Below are 24,458 nucleotides of genomic sequence, written 5' to 3'. Positions count from 1 at the left end.
CCCACCTTTCGTAATTATAAATTTAAATGATTAGTTTTCTAAAATGAAAAAGTAAAATATAAGATAAAAAAGCAAAATCTCACAATCTTTTGCTTATGAAAAACACAAATTTAAAGTAAACAAATGGAAAATTGAATTGAACCACTACTGCTAATAATATCATTAACTCTAAATACCTGAGCATCTAAATTCATAAAGGAAAAACTTACTACCTATGTGACCCCTTAGTTTGCTCGAGTATAGAATAAGCAGGAGAAGGCAATGGAAAACCATTCCATTATACTGAACCCCAAATATGAGCAAAAGAGTTTGAAAAAAGTGAAAACAACTAAATAACAGCAAAGAATTATTCAAAAAAAATTGATTCTATATATTTTTTTATTTCTTTAACTTTGAAGTCACGAAATTGCTTGTTACCTTTTAGGTGGTATAAAGTATGGATCTTACTTTCATTCTCATTTTCCATATACCTTAAATACAAAGTCATAATTGAATTTCCTTTTCTCTATTATTTCCCCATTCAACACATTTCAAATTATTTTAAGTGAGTAGATAATTTAACTTCACTCAACCCCTAAATATATCCAATTTATTATTTATCATTTTCCTTGTTTATAAAGTTTTTGATATGCATATAGATATAGCTATAGCTATACAACAGACAGAACTGATTTGTAAAGAACTAGTAAGTACTATAGCCTTTTAAAATAAGAGAAATTGGGGTGGCTAGGTGGCATAATGGATAAAGCACCGGTCTTGGAGTTAGGAGTACCTGGGTTCAAATTCGGTCTCAGACACTTAATAATTACTTAGCTGTGTGGCCTTGGGAAAACCACTTAACCCCATTTGCCTTGCAAAAAAACTAAAATAAAATAAGAGAAGTCTTCCTGGTATTGATTCATTAGATATTGCATTTTGCTTCATTATAGCTCATCTATACCTGATAGAGATAATGTGATTTTATGATAAATGCTTACATTTTAATGGCCTTCTTATAAATCTTTTTATATGATCATCTTGGAATTCTATTAAGCCTTTACAATATTAAATATTTTTTAGTTTTTTGCTTTTTTGTTTTGCTAAATTAATTTATACCTTTTTGTACAAATGATTTTTGATAAATTACTAAAATATTCTTGTTTAAGATTAAATATAATACCCCTCCCCCAAAAAACTATAGACCCACAAGAGCAATGAAGAAAAGGGAAGAGAAAAATATTATTATTATTATTATTATTATTGATAATAATAATAATAAGTGCAGCCAGGTGGTGCATAGGATGGAACACAGGCCCTGGAGCCAGGAGCACCTGAGCCCAAATCTGGCCCCCAAAACCATGCAATCAACCAGCTGTGTGGCCCCAGGTAAACCCAGCCCCCTTTGACCTGGAACCTGCCCCCCCCCAAATAATAATAATTATTAGTAATAGTATTATAATTATAATTATAATAAATGTACTTTAATCTGTGTTCCAACACCTCCAGCTCTGTAATGGGTGGATAACATTCTTTATTATAAGTCCATAACAAATGCTACTTCCATATTTTTCCACCATTGCCATTGCTGATTGTAACTCCCTTTTTTGTATTTTCCCCACTACAATATACTATTTTATCTCTCTCCTTTCACGATGACCCTCTTCTTAAATATGCTGCAGGATAGCCGAATGGAGTAGAAGACAGAACACCAGCCCTGGGGCCAAGAGGCCCCGAGCCCACACACCACCCCTTAAGCCCAGCATCCACCTGGGCTTATGGTCCCAAATAGGCCATTGAATCCCAGCCCCTTATAAGAAGAAAAAAGAAAATGTGTTATATCTGACCACTCTTCCCCCATGGTCCACCCTCTTCTCCATCAGTCACATCCCCCCCTTCCACCCATCCTCCTTTTCTCCTTCTTACTCTAGATGTCTATACCCCATTGAGTATATATGCTGTTTCCTCTCCAAGCCACCTCTGATTAGAGTGAAGGTTCCCTCATTCCCCCTTGGCACGCCTCCTTCCATATCATTGCAATAGCTCATTATAATAAAAATCTTATTATATGAAATATCTTAGCCTATTCCACTTCACCCTTTTCTTTCTCCTATTACATTTCCCTTTTAGCCATTGACTCGATTTTTACACTATATTATATCTACAAATTCAGCTCTCTCCTGTGCTTCCTCTACGAAAGTTACTTCTACCTGCTCTATTAAATGTGAAGGTTCATATGAGTATTATCAGTATCATTTTGCTATGCAGGAATGCACATAGTTCATCATCATTTAGTCCATCATATTTATTTTTATTTTACCCTCTGCTTCTAGGATATCTGGGCAATTTTCCTGAAGTAATTCTTTGAAAATGATGTCAAGACTCTTTTCCTTATCATGACTTTCATGACTTTTTAAATTATCTTTCCTCAATCTGTTTTCCTTATCAGTTGTTTTTTTTTATGAGATATTTCACATTTTCTTCTAATTTTTCATTCTTTTGGTTTTGAATTATTATGTCTTGATTTCTCCCCAAATCAACAGCTTCCCTCAATTCCATTCAAAATCTGAAGGACTTGTTTTCCTCAGAGAGCTTTCTTATCTCTTTTTCCATCTGACTAATTCTGCTTTTTGAAGCATTCTTCTCTTCAATAACTTTTTAAACCATTTTATCCATTTGACCTATGCTGGTTTTTAAAATGTTATTTTCTTCAACATTTTTTGGATCTCCTTGACTAAGCTGCTAACTTCTTTTTCATGTTTTTCCTGAATCTCTCTCATTTCTTTTCCCAATTTTTGTTCTATCTCCCTCGCTTGACTTTCTTTTTTTTTCAGCAGTTACAGACTTTTTATTTCATAATATGGAAAGTACAACCTTATTAAGGTTGAAGTGAGGTGAGGGAGAGAGAGAGGAAAGCACATTCTAGGAATGACTTCAAGAAGACTAAAGCTAAGAACTGGTGTCAGAAAAGGAAAAAAACAAATGGCTACTTCTCAAAAAGGGTAGTTCTTAATTGTTTAGGGTAGAGAGAGTAGCAAGCTGATGATGATCCCTTCTCTGGGTTTCCTTCTAGTCCCCCTCCTTCAGTACCAGTAGCTTACTTGTTAGACAGGGAATATCAGAGCTATTTGTAAGTTACTAAATGGAACTAAAAGATTTGACTTTTCAGAGGGTTCACAGGAGAGAAGAGGGCCCCCAGAAGAGCAGGGACCATATATGCCAGTCTTTCCCACAGTGGGGCAGAAAATGAGATCAAAGAGATACAGAAGACCCCAGAAGATGTGAAAATCACTAAAATCCTTTCATATCTATACTCCTGGCTCCAAAATAATTTGCCAAAAATAAAAAACTGTTCTCTTTTAACTTAAAAAAAAAGATAAACCGATGAGAGACTGGTAAAGACCAGCATATGTGGGAAATCTTGGTGGTTTACATCTTCCTTTCTCATTCCACCTTTCCCTCCCAATCTTTCATCCTGCAGTTTCAGCTAAAGGCAACCCCCTCCCCTCCCCAAACCCTCAAACTAGGTATGGATTTATCCTATGAATGGGAGTCTTTCTTTTACTCTTGTGGATTCTAAGACATCAGTTCATTTTAGTCCAGAATGTTCTTGTGCTTGATACTGAGGGCAAGGATGAGGGAAGGGAAAAATACCAAATTAAAAAAAAAAAACAACTTGGAATGCAGGCTCATGCTGACAATCAGCATACTCCTTCATAGGTACAAGTAACAATGATTATAATTATTAAATGGTGTTTTAGTAACTGTTGAGTTTTCAGTTTCTGAGCTGTTATTCTGCCTTTTTCTTTGCGATGCCAGGCAGTTTTGCTTGGATCTTGGCAACAACTACCTTGGTCTGGTCCCGAGCGATGCCAACATAGTGGTTGATCTCCGTCTTATACTTTTCATAGACAATTGGAACACTGAAGACCAGCAGTTCCCCAAGGATCAGGAAGGTGATTCCATTGAAAACTGCCCCCACGTATGTCATCAACCACATGAGGATGGCCAGCTTTAAAGAATCCACCAAATCTTCCACCAGAAAGAGACAGAGGATGAGTTTGAGAGCCTTGTTGACATGCACCATAGCAGTGTTCACGTAATTATGGAAAGTTTCTGAGGACAAAGCAATGTCCAGATCCAGGTAGGCCTTGAATGGACGGCTGTCTTCTGACTTTTGGACAGCTTGGACGACAGACCTGTAGACTCTGAAGCTGATGGTGATAGAGAGAAGGGCCAAGATGAGGTAAGAAGCCACACTGATGACACTGAAAGCTGCTAGAGAGAGCAGCAGCATCAATGTTGTGCCAAAGACAAGGCTGGTCTTGGTGCACCGGGCAGGACGAGGCGCAGCTTGCGCCCCCAGGCCTGGGCCGGCCCGGGGCTCCCCCCGCCGCCCACCTGGCCCCGGGGGCATCGGGCCTGGAGGCCGCCGCGGCCCACGAGACTGACTGGGACTGGGTGGCCTCCAACGGCTACGCCAAGGCCTTGCCAACAGGGAGGTGGGAAGGGCAGAGGCGAGAAGAGGAGGCCGGCGGGGCGGCCCCGAGGGCGGCCGGCGAGCGACAGCCTCTGAGCGACTCTGCTTCACTTTCAAAATCTTTTTTGATCTCTGTCATAGCCTGAGCACAATTTCTGTTTTTCTTGGAGATTTTAGATGCAGGAGCTTGTACTTCATCATCTTTAGATTGAGTATTTTGATTCTTCTTAGGATCACAAAGTATTTCTCAATGGTGCTGCTCTTTTTTCTCTGCTTACTCATTTCTCCAGCCTATGCCTGGGTTTGGGGTGCTTCCTAAGCTTCTGAGTATTATAGGGACACTACCACCCTCCCCCCCACACAAGGATCTCCCTTGTGAAGCTCTGTCTTTCCTCCTGTTCTGTGGATGACCACAAGTGCACCCCGCTTCCACAAGGAGGAGGTGGGGGGGCCCTGCTGTTCTATGGGGGACCTAGACTGTGATCACAATCTGTTTGTGGTCATTTATTGCCACTTTTGTAGTCCTCATCACTTAGAATAGTTTCTTGCACATAAGTGTTAAATGGTGATTGATTGATTTTTGTATAGGTGTTGTTTTTTGTTATTGTTACTATATTCCAGTCATATGACTCCTCAAGGTTTTAGAGGCCCACAAGAATATCATATTTTTTCCTCAGTTTTCTAACTGAACATCAAAAGATCATATATGGAAGGGAATATCAAGAACATCTAACCCAGCCTCTTCATGTGCCAGTTTACTTCAGTTGCCCAATTTACTCAAGTGGCAAATTTGTAAATCTATGTGACTCTTAATGCCTCGCTATCACTTTACCAAGATAACCTCCTAACCTGTCTCTCTCTCTCTCTCTCTCTCTCTCTCTCTCTCTCTCTCTCTCTCTCTCTCATCTGGCTAGCTTGATTTAAATTGTACCTAACTGATTATCAATGATTGGGATAATGGGATGGGGAGGGAGGAGAAGAAGGAGAATGCCTGACATTTCTGCAGGAATGGAATATGACTAGGAAAGACAGAAGGAGAATTTGTAGCCATTTTATATAGGAAAATGATTTAGCTTAACAAAAATCTTAATTCACATTAAGTATAAGATGTTTTACATCTGGGGCAGCAAGGTGAAAGAGAGGATAGAACATTGTCCCTGGAGTCAGAAGGAACTGATTTCAAATCTGACCTCAGACACTTACAGGCAGTGCAAACCTAGGCAAGATATTTAACTATAATGGCCTTTTTCCAGGATAATCTCTAGTTGACCTGATTCATATCTGGTCCCTGGACCCAGATGGCTCTGGAAGAAAAAAAAATGAGGCTGCTGTCTTAACACAGTCCCCCCTCACTCAAATTCAGTTCAAATCATCCTTGTCATGACATCACCTCCCTGATGTCCTGGTCTTCTTTGAGAATGAAGGACAAACAAAAATGATGCAGATATTGAAGTATATTATCAACAAAGGATATGAATCTAGGGAGCATTTTACTTGTGTACTTCATTCACAATTGTTAAAGTATACTGACTCTAGAGTACTGGACCATCTGCTTTCATCTCTTATTGCAATTTTATAGCCACAACACTCCTAAGTACGGCCAAAACCAGATTAAAATGCATTCGGGGAATACTTAAAATAAATAAAATTATGTAGACTAGAGATAATATCACATTTTAAAACTGTTAATATACAATCATTAGGGATGGTTATGTACCCATTGTATGAGTTTCAAACCAGTGTTTTATAGCTCAACTCTACTTACTTTTCAAAATTCCTATCATAGGGGACATCACACAGTCCTCTTTCCAACCCACATAAAATATCACTGGGACTAAGAGTACAAGAAGATGAGAAAACTGAAGCAAATATATGGCCACAGTCATATAGCTAATAAATGTCAGTCATATTTAAATTCATTTTTAATCTCTCCAGAATATTTTTATTTTTTCCATTATAATTTTATATAGCTCTTCATTTAAAGTGGTAGCTGGGATAGAGGGTAAATTATAATAGATTTTTACCTAGTTCTTCTATTTAATAATAGTGTCACCTCAAGAAAGTTAAATTATACTGCTGAGACTCAGAATCCTTAGATGACAAATAAGTATATTATTATTTTTCTACCTGTACTTCTTATTTGTATTATTACTACCTCCTAAATGTTATGAAAGTCAAGTGAGAAAACACATCAACTATGAAGCATAATATAAACATATAATTTCCCTGTCATTCTTACCAATGTTACTCTATTCTAGGACATTATCAACTCATTTCTTGATTGTTCTAATCTTATCCTAAATAGTCAATCTTTGTCAATTATCTTGTAATACCAACTCTTCATGTTGATGCAGAATGATCTTAAGAGACTAATTTCATATATATATATATATATATATATATATATGTATATATATGTATATATGAACTCAAACCATTAATACTTACCTAGCCATGTGACACTGGGCAAGTCACTTAATCCCATTGCCTTGCAAAAACAAACCAAAATAAAAAAGCAAAATTCTCATTTTCTATCTATGTTGCTCATATTATACTCATCCCAAAATATTCCTTATGTTTCTTTTTCCTTTAAAACTCATTTGACAATGATTCCATTACTCTAGGAATATCTATGTTCCAGGCATGCTGGGTTGATGGATCCATCCTGGACAGGAAGAATAAGTGGAGCATTTGTTATAAGATCCAAAATGAAATATCAAATTGATCTAGAGTGCTGATCATGAGAACAGAAAGAAATGAATTATTCAAGTTCACAGCATTGAAAGAGAAACAACTAGTAGGACATTACATCTGATTAATATTGGAATTTTCAAAGGTGAGGAGAAAGGAAGAAGTCGAAGATCACATTAAAGATGAGAACTTTACTTTTTCCTTCTTTCCAGTAGACCCTTATTTATAAATTTTCATTAAAGGACAACCTTCTAGGATACAAATATTTTTCCCTTTAATATAATTTTAACATTATTTTTAAAGATGTTGTTTACTTTGAGTTTTACAATTTTTCCCCTAGTCTTGCTTCCCTTCCCCCACCCTCTACAGAAGGCAATCTGTTAGTCTTTACACTGTTTCCATTGTATTCATTGATCTAAGCTGAATGTGATGAGAGTGCAAAATTGCATAATAAGGTAATTTTTTTTTCTAAATTAAAGGTAAAAGTCTATAATTTTTGTTTAAACACCTCAATTCTTTCTCTGGATACAGAAGGAATTCTCCATTGAAGATAGGCCAACATTGTCCCTGATTTTTACACTGATGGAATGAGCCAGTCTATCAAGGTTGATCATCACCCATAATCTGTCATCAGGGTGTACAGTGTTTCTCTGGTTCTGCTCATCTTGCTCAGCATCAGTTCATGCAAATCCTCCCATGCTTCTCTGAATTCCCATGCCTGTTGTTCTATAATAGAACAACAGTGCTACATGACATACATATACCACAGTTGTTAAGCCATTTCCCAGTTGAAGGACATTTATTTCATTTCCAATTCTTTGCCACCACAAAGAAGGATGCTATGAATATCTTTGTAAAAGTGATGTTTTTACCCTCTTTCATAAGCTTTTCATGGTATAGGCCCAATAGTGGTATTGCTGGATCAAAGTGTATGCACATTTTTGTTGTCTTTTGAGCATAATTCCAAATTGCTCTCCAGAAAGGTTGCATGAATTCATATCTCCACCAACAATGTATTAGAGTCCCAGATTTCCCATATCCCTTACAACATTGATCACTTTATTTTAGGGTAATATTGGCCAGTTTGAGAGGTGTGAGGTGGTACCTCAGAGACACTTTAATTTGCATTTCTCTAATAAATAATGATTTAGAGAAATTTTTCATTACTATGGATCTCCTTGATTTCTTCATCTGTAAATTGACTTTGCATATCCTTTGACCATTTCTCAATTGGGGAATGGCTTTTTTTTTTGAAAATTTGACTCAGTTCTCTGTATATTTTAGAAATGAGTCTTTGGTCAGAAATACTAGTTGTAAAAATTGTTTCCCAATTTACTACATTTCTTTTGATCTTGGTTACAGTGGTTTTGTCTGTTCAAAACCTTTTTGATGTAATGTAATCAAAATTATCTAGTTTGTCTTTAATGATTTTTCCATCTGTTCCTTGGTCATTAACTGCTTCCCTTTCATAGATCTGATAGATAAACTTCTCCGTTATCTTCTAGTTTGCTTATAATATTGCTTTATTCCAGAAGGATTTAAATCATTTTGATTAAGTTTTAACAAAATGGCACACCTCTCTCATGGTGGGAGAGGGGCAGGGAAATCCCAACATACAAGCTATTTTATGCACTTTCAAAGGCTTTGTTCCTGTCCCGTTCATGTCAGTCATAGATTGAGGTAACAAATCTAATTGATGCACTGGTTCCTATATATTTCCCTACCCTACTCATTATACTAGTGAGTAAGAACAGATAGGTCTCTTTGAGCATGTGCAAAGGAGAAGGTCAAGACTAGGTTACTCTTGATAGGTTAAGGACTAGTTTCTTCCAATCTAGTTTGTCATCTTTGGAATGGGATTAGGAGAACTCTCCCAGTTTTGTGATTGAATGGGGCCATTTCCCCTTTGTAATGGATTTCAAAGGGGCCCCCTCCACACCCTGTGAAGACCAACAACACTCTTCATTCCTTACAACTCCCCCCTTTTCTTTTGAACAATCAATTACTTGGTCTTCACACTTCACCAACATGTCTTCCTCAAATTCATTCATAATCCTCATCTTCAATACCACTACTGACTTTTTCTATCATTATTATTAGAGCCATACACTAGTCCAAATTTGATGATAGAATTTTGTACTATTTGAGCAATTAACTGGATCATACTTGGGAGACACACACACACACACACACACACACACACACACACACACACACACAGAGCTAATAGGATTATCCCACTTAGGGTCAATAGTAAGATACCCAGTAATTGTTTTCACCATGAACCAGTAAACCCATTCATCCAAATAGGTACTAAAGGGGCTTGTCAAGGTTTGCACTGGCACCTGTGCCTACTTTCTGATATCCTTGGTTATCTCCTTTACCACCTTCCCATTGTCATCTATCTTTAGACAAAAATTTGATAAATTCAGTTTAACACAGACTCCTTCTTCAGTCAAAAGGTAGTCTAATACCAATATATTTTGAATAATTGCCTCTTTTGTTACCAAGGTTTGATAAGTCAGTAAGTCCATGACCTTAGCTGTGTGATTGATAACTTTTCTACTACAGCTTGAATCTTATTAGTCTGTTCAGGATATAAACTGGGGTTCCATAGCCCCAACTGTATCCAGGTAGTAGGCCCTTAATTCTAGATAACAACTCCCTGACCAACTCTTTGGACACCTGGGTGTAGGCAGTAGTCCTACAAATAGAATAATATCCCTCTAGTGCTAGTTGGTCTTCCAGGAATATAGTTTCCAACAAATATATAATACTGTTCCTCTTTATTTCCAAAGGGTCTTCTTAAATAGGCCATATAATCATCATGATAGTAGGTACATTTCCGAAGTTGCTTTACCTCCTTCCACTGCAAATTTTTATATCAATTTCTTTAGAAAAGTCTTCCTAGTCAAAAATTTATCAAACTAAATTCCTGATTTTGTGCCATTGGATCAACCCCAAGAATAGCTAATATCCATAGTGATGTTCCTTAAATTTTTTTTTTTTGCAAATGGCCATTTCCACACTTTCCTTGCAAGTCCATATTAACTTATAATCAGTTTCTCTTAACAAATGCCCCAGTTTGTGCAACTTTACAAGAGATACAGGTACCATGATTAATCTCACATGAACCTGAGACCACCTATCTCTTAAGTTGTACAGTCCTGAATATAGGTACCCTACTTCTGGACATGTCCAGATATTTGCAATTCCCCAGGCAAATATCCTGGCCAGTCAGTTATAAACAATAGTCACCCTGTACTGACTCAGTCATATGGTACTGGTGTTTTTCTCCTCTGGATCAGAATCTTGTGCTACAGTACACCTCTGACCAGGACCTGATACTGCCACCCAAGACCAATTCTCAAATTTCTATGAACTACTGAAAGTCCAACAGTTAGTCACATAAAAAGACTGGGCATTGATTTCTGTCAGCTAGATTTTCCTCCTACATTCACTAATACCACATTGTATAAATCAGAGATAGGACTCTACCTAGATAGGATATACAGACTCATGTAGTATAATCATGTCACCCTATAACCTTACTCTATCTCTATCAATGGAGAACATTTTCACCCTGCCTTCCCTTCTCCTTTCCATAAGGAGAAGGGCATAAGTAGGGGTGTCACATTTACAGAGTCAAGGAGAAGTTACAGATAAACAATGTATACACAGGCTAGAGATGGTGCAGATAAACTGGTCCAGTGTCTCTCCTTTCTTCTTTTCTGCCCTGGATGCATCCAATGCCCTTCTGAATCTACTGAACCTATTCCAAAAAGTTCTCTCCAGCTCAGGTGACTAATTGAGACATTGTCTTCTGATAGAGTAACTGCTTAACATCTTATTCAGATCAAAAGATGTTTCCATCACAAATCAATGAGATTCTGGAGTTTATTACAATTTACATTTTGCCTTATTGCCATATTGACACACATACTTCACTTTTAACATTAGTATTTTAACATGAGCAATCTCCCAATGAGAATGATCACATTGACTCAAGCTTGTAATACATACAGTCAACAGTCATCTTTGTTCTAGGATTCCCCAGCATCTGAATTAAAATGAAAAATTTTAAACTTTGCTCTCATTATAATAATGACTCAAACATACTTAACCAAAAGGAATTTTTCCCAAAATATTTCCATATTTTCCTTTTCCTGGTTTATTTATCTAACTCACATTCCTTTCTTTAAACTAGAACTTGAAACTGTAATTAGTCTAAGAATTTCCCATTTTTTCTTACTTAAATATTCACTCTAACAGGAAAACTAAGTAAGCTTAGTTTCTATCTTATCATGTAGCTGATAGCAAGTGTCATTGCCAGACATTCAACTTTTCTCTGGCAATTAGATTCCATTCACCTAAAACTTCCTTTATCTTATTTGCTTAGTAACTAACTATAAAGCTCCAGGACAATAAAGGAAAATTCTTTTTTAGATATAATTATTGAATGTCATTGTCTTATAATGTCAGTAAGTCGAATGTCTTAGGCCATATTTATTCTTTCAGGTGAGACATTATCCAAATGTCATTCTTGCAGAAGTCAAAGAGGTCCAACCTCAGTAATACTGAGAAGCTGCCCCTTCAACTGCCCATCCCTGATATTTTTAGCCCATTGATTTCCTTGGCTCCAAGAACATGACATTAACCCAGTAGAATTTCCTTTTGCTAAAAATCCTGGTATCTGATTTTAAAAGGATAAATTGATTAAAAATCCCATGATCTAAAACAGTTGTTTTACCTAATTAAAACTTTCAGTGAATGCAATTCAATAATTTCCAATTATAAGCTTAATGAAGTCCTAATTAATGAAACCCATACCAAAAAGCTCTGAGTATCCTTCTTGGATCTTTTCCTAAAATGAGGTATACTAGCTTTGACTGGTCCTACAGGGCTCATCTCCTACTTCTTACTAGAGATTGTATGAAAACATAATTATTCCATCTCTGTATAAAGATGGCATATCAGATTCCCCTTGGTTAGAGAATCCTCCTTCTATCCTGTTGTATCTTACAACAAATAAATCCTTCCTTTGACCAGGACATTGCACAGAGAACTCTCAAATTATCTTGTGTTTCTTGTTCTCAGATAGTGCTTTTGCTTCAGAGCAAATAATTTTGAATTGTGAATATTTTGGATCTATATATGTATATTCCAAAGCTGTGGTTGTTTGCTATAATATTGTTTTTATGTCTAAATCCTATATCCATTTTGAACTTATCTTCGTATAAGGTGTGAGATGTTGGTCTAATCTAAGTTTCTTCAATACTAACTTCCAATTTTCCGAGAAGTTTTTATCTAAGAGAGTTTTTATCCCAGTAGCTGGGCTCTTCGGGTATATCAAACAGCAGATTGCTATAATCATTTCTTGCTATTGCACCTAGTCTATTCCACTGATCCACCAAGCCATTTCTTAGCCAGTGCCAGACAGTTTTGATGACTGATGCTTTATAATAAAATTTTTGATCTGGTAAGGCTATGTCTCCTTCTTTTGCACTTTTTGTCATTGAATCCCTGGAAATTCTTGGCTTTTTATTTTTCCATATGAATGTACTTACACATTTTTCTAACTCATTAAAGTAATTTTTTGGAATTTTGATTTGTAAGGTACTAAACAAATAGCTTACTTTTAGAAGAATTGTTATTTATTTCACATTGTCTTGACATATCCATGAGCAGTTGTTGCTTGCCTATTTATTTAAATCTGATTTTATTTTCATGAGAAGAGTTTTGTAATTGTTTTCAAAAAGTTTCTAGGTCTACCTTGACAGACTCCCAAGTATTTTATTTTGTCACAGGTTGCTTTCAATGGGATTACTCTTTCTTGTTCTTTCTGCTCTATCTTACTAGTCATATGTAGAAATGTTGAGCATTTATGAGGGTTTATTTTATATTCTATGACTACTAAATTTGCCAGTTATTTCTAGAAGTTTTGGGGGGATTCTCTAGGTATATCATCATGTTATCTGCAAAGACTGAAAGTTTTGTCTCTTCCTTCCCAATCCTAATTCCTTCAATTTCTTTTTCTGCTCTTATTGCTGAAGCAATTTTGAATACAAGTAGTGATAATGGTCATCTTTGTTAGACCCCTGATCTTATTGATAAGGCCTCCAGCATATTCTGATTGCATATCATGCTTGTTGATGGTTTCAGATAGATACTGCTTATTATTCTAAGGAACAATGAACTTATTCCTATACTCTAGTGTTTTTAGTAGGAATGGGTGCTGTATTTTGTCAAAAGCTTTTTCAGCATCTATTGATATATTCATATTGTTTCTGATAGGTTTGTTATTGATACAATTAATTATACTAACAGTTTTCCTAATATTGAAGCAAACCTGCATTTCTGGGATAAACCCTATTTGATCATAATGTATTATCCTAGTGATAACTTGTAATCATTTAGCTAAGATTTTATTTAAGAGTTTTTCATCTATATTCATCAGGAAAATAGGTCTATAATTTTCTTTCTCTGTTTTAACTCTTCCTGGTTTAGGTATCAACACCATATTTTTCTAAATGGGGTATTTTCCCAAAGATTTTATATAGAATTGGAACAAGTTGTTCCTTAAGTGTTTGATAGAATTCACATGTGAATCCATGCCTGGAGATTTATGCTTAGGGTGTTTACTAATGACTTATTAAATTTCTTTTTCTGAAATAGGGTTATTTAGGTAACTAATTTCTTCTTCATTTAATTGTACAATTTATATTTTTGTTAATATTAGTCCATTACACTTAGATTGTCAAATTTATTGGCATAAAGTTGGGCAAAATAATCCTGAATCATTACTTTAATTTTCTCCTCATTGCTGGTGAGTTCACTTTTTTCATTTATGATACAAATAATTTAGTTTCTTCTTTATGATTTTAATCAAATTGACTAGAGGTTTATCAATTATATTTGTTTTTTTATAAAACCAACTCTTGGATTTATATATAAGTTCAATATTTATATTGCTTTTGATTTGATCAATTTCTGCTTTAATTTTCAGACTTTCTAATTTTGTATTTAATTGGGGGTTTTCAATGTGTTCTCTCTTTAATTTTTTGGTTGAATATTTAATTGATTGAGTTCCTTTTTTCTCTAATTTATTCATGTAAATATTTAAAGATATAATATGGCCCCTGTCAGCCACTTTGAGAGTATCCCATAGGTTTTGGTATTTTGTTTCATTTACTATCATTATCTAGGATGAAACAATCAATTATTTCTATAATTTGTTGTTTGATCCACTAATTCTTTAAAATGAGATTATTATTTTCCAGTTAGTTTTGGGTATATATCTCACTGGTCCAATATTACATGTGATTTTAATGCATTATGATCTGAGAAAGATGTATTCATTATTTCTGCCTTTCTGCAATTGATCATTAGGTTTTTATGCCCCTATTACATGGTCAATTTTTTGTGTAAATGCCATGTACTGCAGGAAAAAAAAGTATATTCCTTTCTTTTTTTTTCAAGGCAAATGGGGTTAAGTAGCTTGCCCAAGGCCACACAGCTAGGTAATTATTAAGTGTCTGAGGCTGGATTTGAACTCAGGTACTCCTGACTCCAGGGCCAGTGCTCTATCCACTGTACCACCTAGGCGCCCCAGTATATTTATTTCTATCCCCATTCAATTTCCTCCACAAGTCTACCATATCTAAGTTTTCTAACAATATATTTGTCTCCTTAAATCCTTAGTTGTTTATTTTATGATTGGATTTAGCTAAATCTGAGAGTGAGTTGTGGAGGTATCCCACTAGTAAAGTTTTGCTGTCTATGTCTTCTTATTGCTCTTTTAACTTCTCTTCTAAGAATGTGGATGCTATACCAGTGGGTATATAACTATTTAGTATTGAAATTATGTTATTGTCTATGTTATGTTTTAGGAGTGTATAGTTTCCTTCTTTATCTCTTTTAATGACATCTATTTTTGCTGCTGCTTTGTCTGAGATAAATATTGGAACCATTCCTTTTTTCACTTCAGCTGAAACAAAGTATATTTTGTTCCAACCTTTTACCTTTACTCTATATGTATCTCTCTGATTTAAATGAGTTTCTTGTCAGCAGCATATTGTAGGATTCTGGTTTTTAATCCACTATGCTATTCACTCACATTTTAAGGGAGAGTTCAACCCATTCAAAGTCAAAGTTATAATTATTAACTCTTTACTGCCCTCCATGCTATCTTCTCTCTGTTTTTATTTTTCCCCTTTATTTCCTTTATCCATGTTCCCTAGTATTTTAGTTCTGAATACTGCCACCTTCTGTGTGTTTGCCCTGAAAATCTCCTCCCCTTTCTTTCCCCCTTCCCCTTTGCCCCTCCTTCCTTTCCTTCTATTAGTTCCCTTTTTTCTCCCCATCCCTGTACTCCCCTCACCTTTTCCCCTTTTAATACTTGAAAGGTAAGATAAGTTTCTTAAATTAACTGACTGTGTGTAAAGTTACTTTAAGCAAAGTCTGATGAGAAGAAGGTTCAAGTGGTTCCAACCTCCTCCTTTCTTCCCTTCTATTGCAATATGTCTTTTATACCTCTTAATGTAATGTGATTTACTGCTTTCAATCACCTCCATCCTCCTGTCTCAGCTCTATCCCCATTTTAAAGGAGGTATTGTTTATAAATCTTTCTATCTGAGTCACAGAAGAGTGATGAGTGTCCATCACTTCTGGCTAAGTATATTTTCTCTAATAGAATAACAATCCTTGAGAGTTTTTACAATCTTTCTCAAAGATAGGGATTTAGTTAGTTTCATCTTATTGGATAGCACTTGTTTGTTTTTTTTTTCTTTATCACCCCCCCCCTTTTTTACATTTTCATGTGTCTCTTGAGATTTTTGTGTGATGTCCAAATTTTCTATATAGCTCTGGTCTTTCTGTCAGGAAATGATGAAAGTCTCCCTGTTAATTAAATGTCCATCTTTTCCCCTGGAAGAGAAGGCTTAGTCTTACTTAATAGTGGATTCTTGAATGATGTCCAAACTCCCTTGCTCTTTGGAATATCTCATTCGAGGCCTTTGATCCCTTAATGCTGATGCAGCCATATCATACATAATCCTTACTATGGCTCTTTGCTATCTAAAGTTTTTCTTTATTGCTGCTTGCAGGATTTGCTTTTTTATCTGATAGTTCTGGAATTTGGCCACAACATTTCTTGGTGTTTTCATTTTAAGATCTCTTTCCAGAGGGGATCAATGTATTCTTTCAATGACTATTTTGCCCTTTGGTTCCATAATACCAAGGCAATTTTCCATCACTAAATCCTGGAATATCAAGCCCAGGCTTTTTTTTTTTCTCTTCAATATTCTCAGGAAGGCCAATAAGTCTCAGATTCTCTTTTCTTGATGGATTCTTGTGGTCAGTGGTTTTGATGATGAAGTATTTTACATTTTTTTCTATTTCATTTTGTCCTTTGGTTTTGTTTAACACAATCTTGTTGTCTCAGGTTTCATTAGTTTCCAACAATTCCATTCTTTTTTTTTAGAGAAGATTTTTCTTCCTTGCTCTTTTGCAACACCTTTTCCAATTGGTCCATTCTATTTTTGAAGGACTTTTCTATTTGCCCAAATGTATTTTTGAGAGAATAATTTCCTTTTTGCTTTTGTCCAGTTGAGGATCTGAGAGAATCTTTTTCTTTTTGCATTTGCCCAATTCAGGATTTGAGAGAGTTACTCTCATTTTGTATTTGTCCAATTGTTGCTTTCCCTGGAGTGAGGTAATCAGCAGCAGGGTCTGATTTGACCTTGAAAACTGGGCTGGACCCTGGGGGAGGGAGTTAATCTCTTTCTGTACAGTGAGCTCTGGAGCTTGGGGGACTTGTTTATTGTTTCTCCAGCACATGTTCTGAGACTCTGTGATGGAACTCACCCTCCCTTATCTCTTCTCCCCCTGGCCAAAGACTAGGTAAAACTGAATCTTGCACTCACCACTCACTGAAGTCCACTGCTGAGGCTGACCCTCTAGCCTCCCCCCAACTGCTGTCACCTCAGCTCTCACTTTCCTGGTTCACCCACTGTCCCCTGAGACAGACCATCTTGGTAGGTGTTCTTCTCCTAGCTTCTTTTTCTGGGTTTTGCTGATAGAATTTCTACCTCATGCTAATTCTGAGGGGAAAGAGACAGCACTATCACAGTGTCTGTCTTCTCTCTGCTATCTTGGCCAGAAATCTGTAACTCTGTAAGGGGTTCTTAAAGGATACTTTTTTTTTTTTTGGTTCCTCATTATTTCTTGATGTATTGGATATCATTGATCTTGTTTTTCCCAATGATATGTCTCATAAGTGAAGGGGAAATATTATTTCAAATCTGACATCCAGAATTTCCCTCTCAGCATCATGACTCCAAAAATAGATTTATAATTTATATAAATATATATATATATATATTAATTTGTTCAGATATTCCCCAATATAGAAAAAGATTTCAATTTAATGTAATCAAAATTATCTTATTTCATTTTATGATGTTCTCTTTCTATTTTTGGTCCCAAACTGGTCCCATTCCATAGATCTGACACTTAGACTATTCCTTATTCTCGTAATTGGCTTGTGATATCATCTTCTATATGAAATCCTGTACCTATTTTGATCTTAAATTGGGATAAATTTGAAAACTTGGTCTTTGCAAAGCTTCTGCCATACTGCTTTCCAGTTTTCTCATCAGTTTTTATAAAAGAGGGAGCTACCACAGAAGATGGAATCTTGGGTTTATCCAATAGCATATTATAAACATTAACTAATATTTTTTGCACCTAATCAGTTCTACTGATCCACTACATATTTTTTGTTGAGTACCAATGATTCTTTGTAATATAATTTTAGAAATGTTATCTCTAGACCACTTTCTTTGCATTTTTCATTAATTTTCTTGATATTGTTGACTTCTTGTTTGTTTGTTTGAACAAATTGTAATATATGTATGTTATGGAACACTATTGTTCTATTTGAAATCAAGAGGGTTGAGATTTCAGAAAAACTTGCATGAGTTGATACTGACTGAGATGAGCAGAACCATAAGAATGGTATACATCCTAACATCAACGTGGGGGTGATGATCAACTTTAATGGACTTACTCCATCAGTTCAATAATCAAGGACAATTTTAGGGAACTGTGATATAGAATTCCATCTGTATTCAGAGAAAAAAAACTGTGGAATTGAAATAAAAATGAAAGATTATTATCCTTTATTTAAAAAAATCATTTATATTAAATAATTTTGTGATCTCTAACATTTTCATTCTTTCTTTAGGATATGTTTTTTTGCTCTCAACACATTCAGTTTTGATATATTCATACCATGGAAACAAATATAACCACTATCAGGTTTCCTTCTATTTGGATGAGGGGGGAGTGAAGGTGGGGAGGGGAAAATTGTACAATTCAAAATCTTGCAAAAATGATTAGTAGAAACTATTATTGTATATAATTGGGAAACAAATTATATATATATATATAATATATATATATATATATATATTATATATATATATATATATACACACACATACACACACACAGAAAGAAAAATAGTAGTGATAACAGGCATCCTAGTTTCTCCCCTAACCTTACTGGGAATGCTTCTAGCTTAACCTTTCCATGTACAGCTTTTTCAGGGTTTTAGACAGATATTTTGTATTGCTTTAAGGTACACTCTTTTTTATGCCTATGCTCTTTGATATTTTAAATAGGAAATGGTGCTGTGTTTTGTCAAAATTTTTCCAGATTCTGTTGAGATCAGCATATTATTTCTGTTTGGTTTGTAATTGATATGGTCAATTATGCTAATAATTTCCTAATATTGAACCAACCCTTTATTCTTGGTGTGAATGCAATTTGATCATAGTGTATAGGGATAACATGTTGTAATCATATTTATAATATTTTATTTAAAATTTTTGCCTCCATATTTCCAAATGAATATTTTCATCCCATTTGAAATATCATCAAGGAAACAGACTCAAAGGGTGGTTGTCATGGTTCCTTAGAATCCTTCAGAAAAAACCTAAAGAATCCTAAATAGTGCTCTTATATTAGACTGCCAGTTACTTGAGAGTAAGGGCCATAATCTTTGACAACTGGCATGTTACTGATAACATTGAGACCACTAAATAGTACTAGAGAGGTCTAAAATGAAAGGTAAATAGAAATGGAGAGAAGCACCTATTCTCAAGTGAGAGAGGAAGAGAATAACATATGTTTAAGTTGTAAAGGGAAAAACATAAATGTAAAAAAGATATAAACATGTGAAAATAGAAAATACTGAAATAACTCTAAATGAAAAAATGAAACTTTATGAATACAAAATCTACTATGTAAGCAATTATTGTTTGAAAATTACTTTCATACAAAGCATTACATAAATGGAAGGATACCTCAACTAAAGCATGGACAAATACTTAACAAAAGTTTGATGGCTTACAGTGCTTTATGGATGTCAGTTTTATTTTTATTGTGTTGTACCACTGAACCATCCATTTCATTAACATGAATTTCTGGCAATTAGAATTAAAAAATTATGCTCACTGGGTGGCTAGGTGGTGCAGTGGATAAAGCACCAGCCCTGGAGTCAGGAGTACCTGAGTTCAAACCTGGTCTCAGACATTTAATAATTACCTAGCTATGTGGCCTTGAGCAAGTCATTTAATCCCATTTTCCTTGTTAAAAAAAAAAAAAAAAACTAAAAAAATTATGCTCACAATGGAACCTATTTTAATTGTAGATGGCCATGTTTCCTTTGGCAAGTATGTTCTCATTTTCACTTTCCATTTGTAATTTATAAATTTCATTATTTTGTCTATATGCAGTAATCTGCAATACTCCAATTTCAGATATTATCAGCAATTCAAAAGACTATATTTGATGCCTTCATCTACAGTTTTATTCATGAAATAATACTTCTAGGACTTTAGTACACTATCAGGCCATGGTTTGGATAATCAACAGTTCCCTATAGTTTTGAGTAGATCTTCCATTGTTCATTTAAAATGTCTTTCCTTTAAAAAAACAGTCAACTTATTCATACAGAGGAAAAAAAATGTATTTTCAAGCTTTACTCAAATTATTTTTTTCATATTGTATCAAATATTTTTTGTACAAATGAGGTTTGCTTATATATTACTAAAATGTTCTTGTTTAACAGTAAAGATAATACCTGCTCCCCCAAAAAATATAGACCCTCATGAACAATAAAGGAAAGAAAAAAGAATAAAAATAAAAATAAAAACAAAATTTGCTTCAGTCTCTGTTTGCACACCACCAGCTCTGTTGCAGGTGGATCACATTCTTTATTATAAATCCATCGCAAAATCTACTTCCATATTTTTCCAATGTTGCTATTTCTGATCACTCCATTTGTACTACCTCACTAGCATCTACTATATTTTCCCTCTCCTTTCACTCTGTCCCTCCTTTTAGATGTGCTGTAGGATAGCTGAGTAGCACAACAGACTGATCACTGGCCCTGGGGGCAAAAGGCCCCAAGCCCACATACCACACCTTAGGCCCAGCAACCACCTGGCCCTGTGGTTCCAGACAGGCCATCCAGTCCCAGCCCCTTGCAAGAAATGAAACAGAAAATGTGTTATATCTGACCTCTCTCCCCCATGGTCCATGGTCTCCTCCATCAATCACATCCCCCCCCCCATTCCCCATCCCTGTTCTCTCCTTTTTACTCTAGGTATCTATACCCCATTGAGGATATATGCTATTTCCTCTCCGAGCCACCTCTAATGAGAGCAAAGGTTCCCTCATTCCCCCTCACCTTCCTCCCTTCCATATCATTGCAATAGCTCATTGCAAAAAAAATCTTATTATATGAAATTTCTTAGCCTATTCCAACTCTCTTTTTTCTTACTCCTATTACATTTCCTTTTTCACCATTGACTCCATTTTCACAATATATTATATCTTCAAATTCAGCTCTTATCTGTGCTTCATCTATAAAACTCCTTCTGTATGCTCTATTAAATGAGAAGTTTCATATGAGTATTAACAGTATCATTTTTCTATGTAGGAATACATGCCATTCATCAACATTAAATCTTTCATATTTTACCCTTCTCCTCCCCTCTCTATGCTTCAACTGAGACCTGTATTTGAACATCAAGCTTTCTGTTCAGCTCTGGTAGTTTCAACAGGAACAATTGATATTCCTCTGGTTCATTGAAAGTCCATCTTTTCCCCTGGAAAAGGATGTTCAGTTTTGCTGGGTACTTGATTCTCAGTTGCATTCCAAGCTCTTTTGCCTTCTGGAATATAATATTCCAAGCCCTACAAGCCCTTGATGTAGTTGCTGCTAAGTCCTTTGTGATCCTGACTGCAGCTCCACGATATTTGAATTGTGTTCTTCTGGCTGCTTGTAATATTTTCTCTTTGACTTAGGAGTTCTGTAACTTGGATATAATATTCCTGGGGGTTGTTTTTTGGGGGATATCTTTCTCAGGAGAGATCAGTGGATTCATTCAATTTCTATTTTGCCCTCTGCTTCTAGCATATCTGGGCAATTTTCCTGTAGGAATTCTTTAAAAATTAGATCAAGGTTCTTTTCCCGATCATGACTTTCAGGTATCCTAATAAATTTTAAATTATCTTTCCTGAATCTGTTTTCTAGATTATTTGTTTTTTCAATGAGATTTTTCACATTTTCTTCTAATTTTTCATTCTTTTAGTGTTGAAGTACTGTATCTTGACTTCTCATGAAGTCAACAGCTTCCTTTAACTCCATTCTAGGTCTGAAGGATTTGTTTTCCTCAGAGAGCTTTCTTATCCCTTTTTCCATCTGACTAATTCTGTTTTTTAAAGCATTCTCAATTCTCAATCCTCAATTACTTTTTGAACTGTTTTATCCATTTGACTTATGCTGGTTTTTAACATGCTATTTTCTTTAGCATTTTTTTGAATCTCCCTGACTAAGCTGCTGAATTCTTTTTCATGTTTTAGCTGCATCTCTCACATTTCTTTTCCCAATTTTTCTTCTATCTCCCTTATTTGATTTTCAAAATCTTTTTTGAGTTCTGTCATAGCCTGAGACCAATTTCCATTTTTCCTGGAGTATTAAGATGCAGAAGCTTGTACTTCCTCATCTTTGGTTGAGTATTTTGATCCTTCTTGAGATCATAGATTATGTATTTCTCAGTGGTGTTCCTCTTTTGTATCTGTTTACTCATTTCCCCAGCCTATGCCTGGTTTGGAGGATGCTTCCTGAGCTTTTGAGCATTATTGGGACACCTGTCCACAAGGATCTCAGTGTATGAGGCTCTGTCTTCCTTCCTGGTCTGTAGATGATCACAAGTGCACCTCTCTGCCACAGTGTTGAGGTGTGGGGGGGGCCCTGCTGTTCTATGGTGGGCCTAGACTGTGATCAGGATCTGAATGTGGTCAGAACCAGAGTCCTATTCCAGGTACAGAAGTCAGACATAATCAGAAGTCTCTCTCCAATTCCCTATGTTTGGTAGGCTGAGCCCTCAAGCCTCAGTTGCCTGGGTGCTCCTACTTACTGGCTCCACCTGCTTCCATTTCCTGGATCTGGGCTGCCATAGCCAAACTGCTCACTGAATGCACTGAAAGCTAGGCTTCATGCACTCACTCTGTCAGAGACCCCCCTGCTGATCTTCCAAGTTGTGCCTGGTATGATCTGGGTTGTAGGTCATGGAACTGTCCCTGCTGCCGTGAGCCATGGCTTCCAAACACCCTTGGGCTGCCTCTGGGATGCTGAAGTTCCATCACTTTGATGCCCCTCCCCTAAACCCATGGAGCAGAGCCTTTCCACAATTGCCCAGGTTACGTTTTTTCTAGGAAATTGCCTCACTGGATCCCTCTGTGTGTTATGTTTCTTGAAAATTTAGTTAGAATCATAATTTTATGATTTTTGAAATGTTAAGAAAGGCTCTTCTCCTGTCACCATCCTGGCTCTACCCCCTTCACTCAAATTCTAAATGCATCCTAAAATATCAACCTATCCACATAGGTTTTTTTTTTTTTTGGAATGAGAGAAGAAATTTTTTCCTTTGTCTCTTCAAATTTTCTCATAAAATTATTTTACATAATAAGTTACAACTCTAAGAAGATTTTTGGAATAGATACTTATATAATTTAAACTTGCATTTCTTAGTTGAAATTTTTATAGTTCAGTGACCACCAGTTTCCCATACTAAGCACATAATACAAGTATTTTAACTAACAATTTTGACCAGATTAAGTTCAAAATCCATAATATAATATAATATAATATAATATAATATAATATAATATAATATAATATAATATGGTATGATATGATGTGATGTGATGTGATGTGATATGATATAGTATAATGTAATGTAATATAATATAATATAAAATTAATGTGATACAATACAATATAATAAATACAATACAATACAACACATCACAACACAACAAACACAACACAACATAACTCAACATACAATACCATACCATAACATAATATAATATAATATATATAATACACACAAATGAATTGCTATTATGGAGAATGCATGTTTAAACAAATACATATTATATGATAGGTGACATTGATTTTCAAACCTTAATTTGTAAATGGCCATTTATTTAAAAAAATAAATTAGAGAAAGCTCTGTGACATTAGAGTTCTTAGATTACTAAGGTAGATGGGTGTGCATTAGGGAGAGAAACAAATAAGTTTTGTCTGGTTTTTGATAGACTTTAAAGTATTTGAAGTTTTCTTGAGTTAAACAAAGTCTGTAATTTATTCAGTAGTTTGTTAACCTGAATGACTACTTGGGAATTAAAGAAACTTGCTTCTCTAAAATAACTTGGATGTGATAAAAAATTCTGAAATTCCCTGGAAATGCCTGGTTGGGAGAAGAAAATGAAGAGAAGTTTGTGAGAGATTACTCAGAATAGAATGTGAAATTTAAAATAAAACTCTGGTTTTGTTGTTGATGTTGTTGTTGTTGTTGTAATTGTCCTGGGTCTAGGTATGATTTAGATACTCAAGATAGAAAACATCTATTCTTATTATGAACACAAGAAAATTTAGTAAAAAAAGGATTAACTTCCAGGGGGAGCAAAGGTGGCATCATGAAGCTACCGTGCTCCTAGAGCTTTTACTTAGCAAAGATAAATGAAACCTGTACTTTGACACTTGCACTACACATCTCACCAATAAAAAGAGGAGAGGCAAAGAAGTTTTCTTCTGTAAACAACATGGAAGACCTTTAGTAAAGTTATGACTCTGTGGAGAAAAGAGGAAGTAAAGTCAAGGAGTTAGGAGACAGGAAATCCAGCAGGAGGCTTTTTATCCACAATGCAATCCAGGTCCCACATGCTTAAA

General features: G+C 35.4%; 1 pseudogene; it reads right to left on the bottom strand.

The window, feature by feature from the left end:
- Positions 1-3,689: 3,689 nt before the first annotated feature.
- Positions 3,690-22,678, bottom strand: LOC141499144 (reticulon-3 pseudogene; annotated as a pseudogene).
- Between the last annotated feature and the right edge of the window lie 1,780 nt (positions 22,679-24,458).

Source organism: Macrotis lagotis, chromosome X (genome assembly GCF_037893015.1).
Source record: "Macrotis lagotis isolate mMagLag1 chromosome X, bilby.v1.9.chrom.fasta, whole genome shotgun sequence".
Classification (NCBI taxonomy): Eukaryota; Metazoa; Chordata; class Mammalia; order Peramelemorphia; family Peramelidae; genus Macrotis; species Macrotis lagotis.
This window is presented reverse-complemented; position numbering and strand designations above follow the sequence as displayed.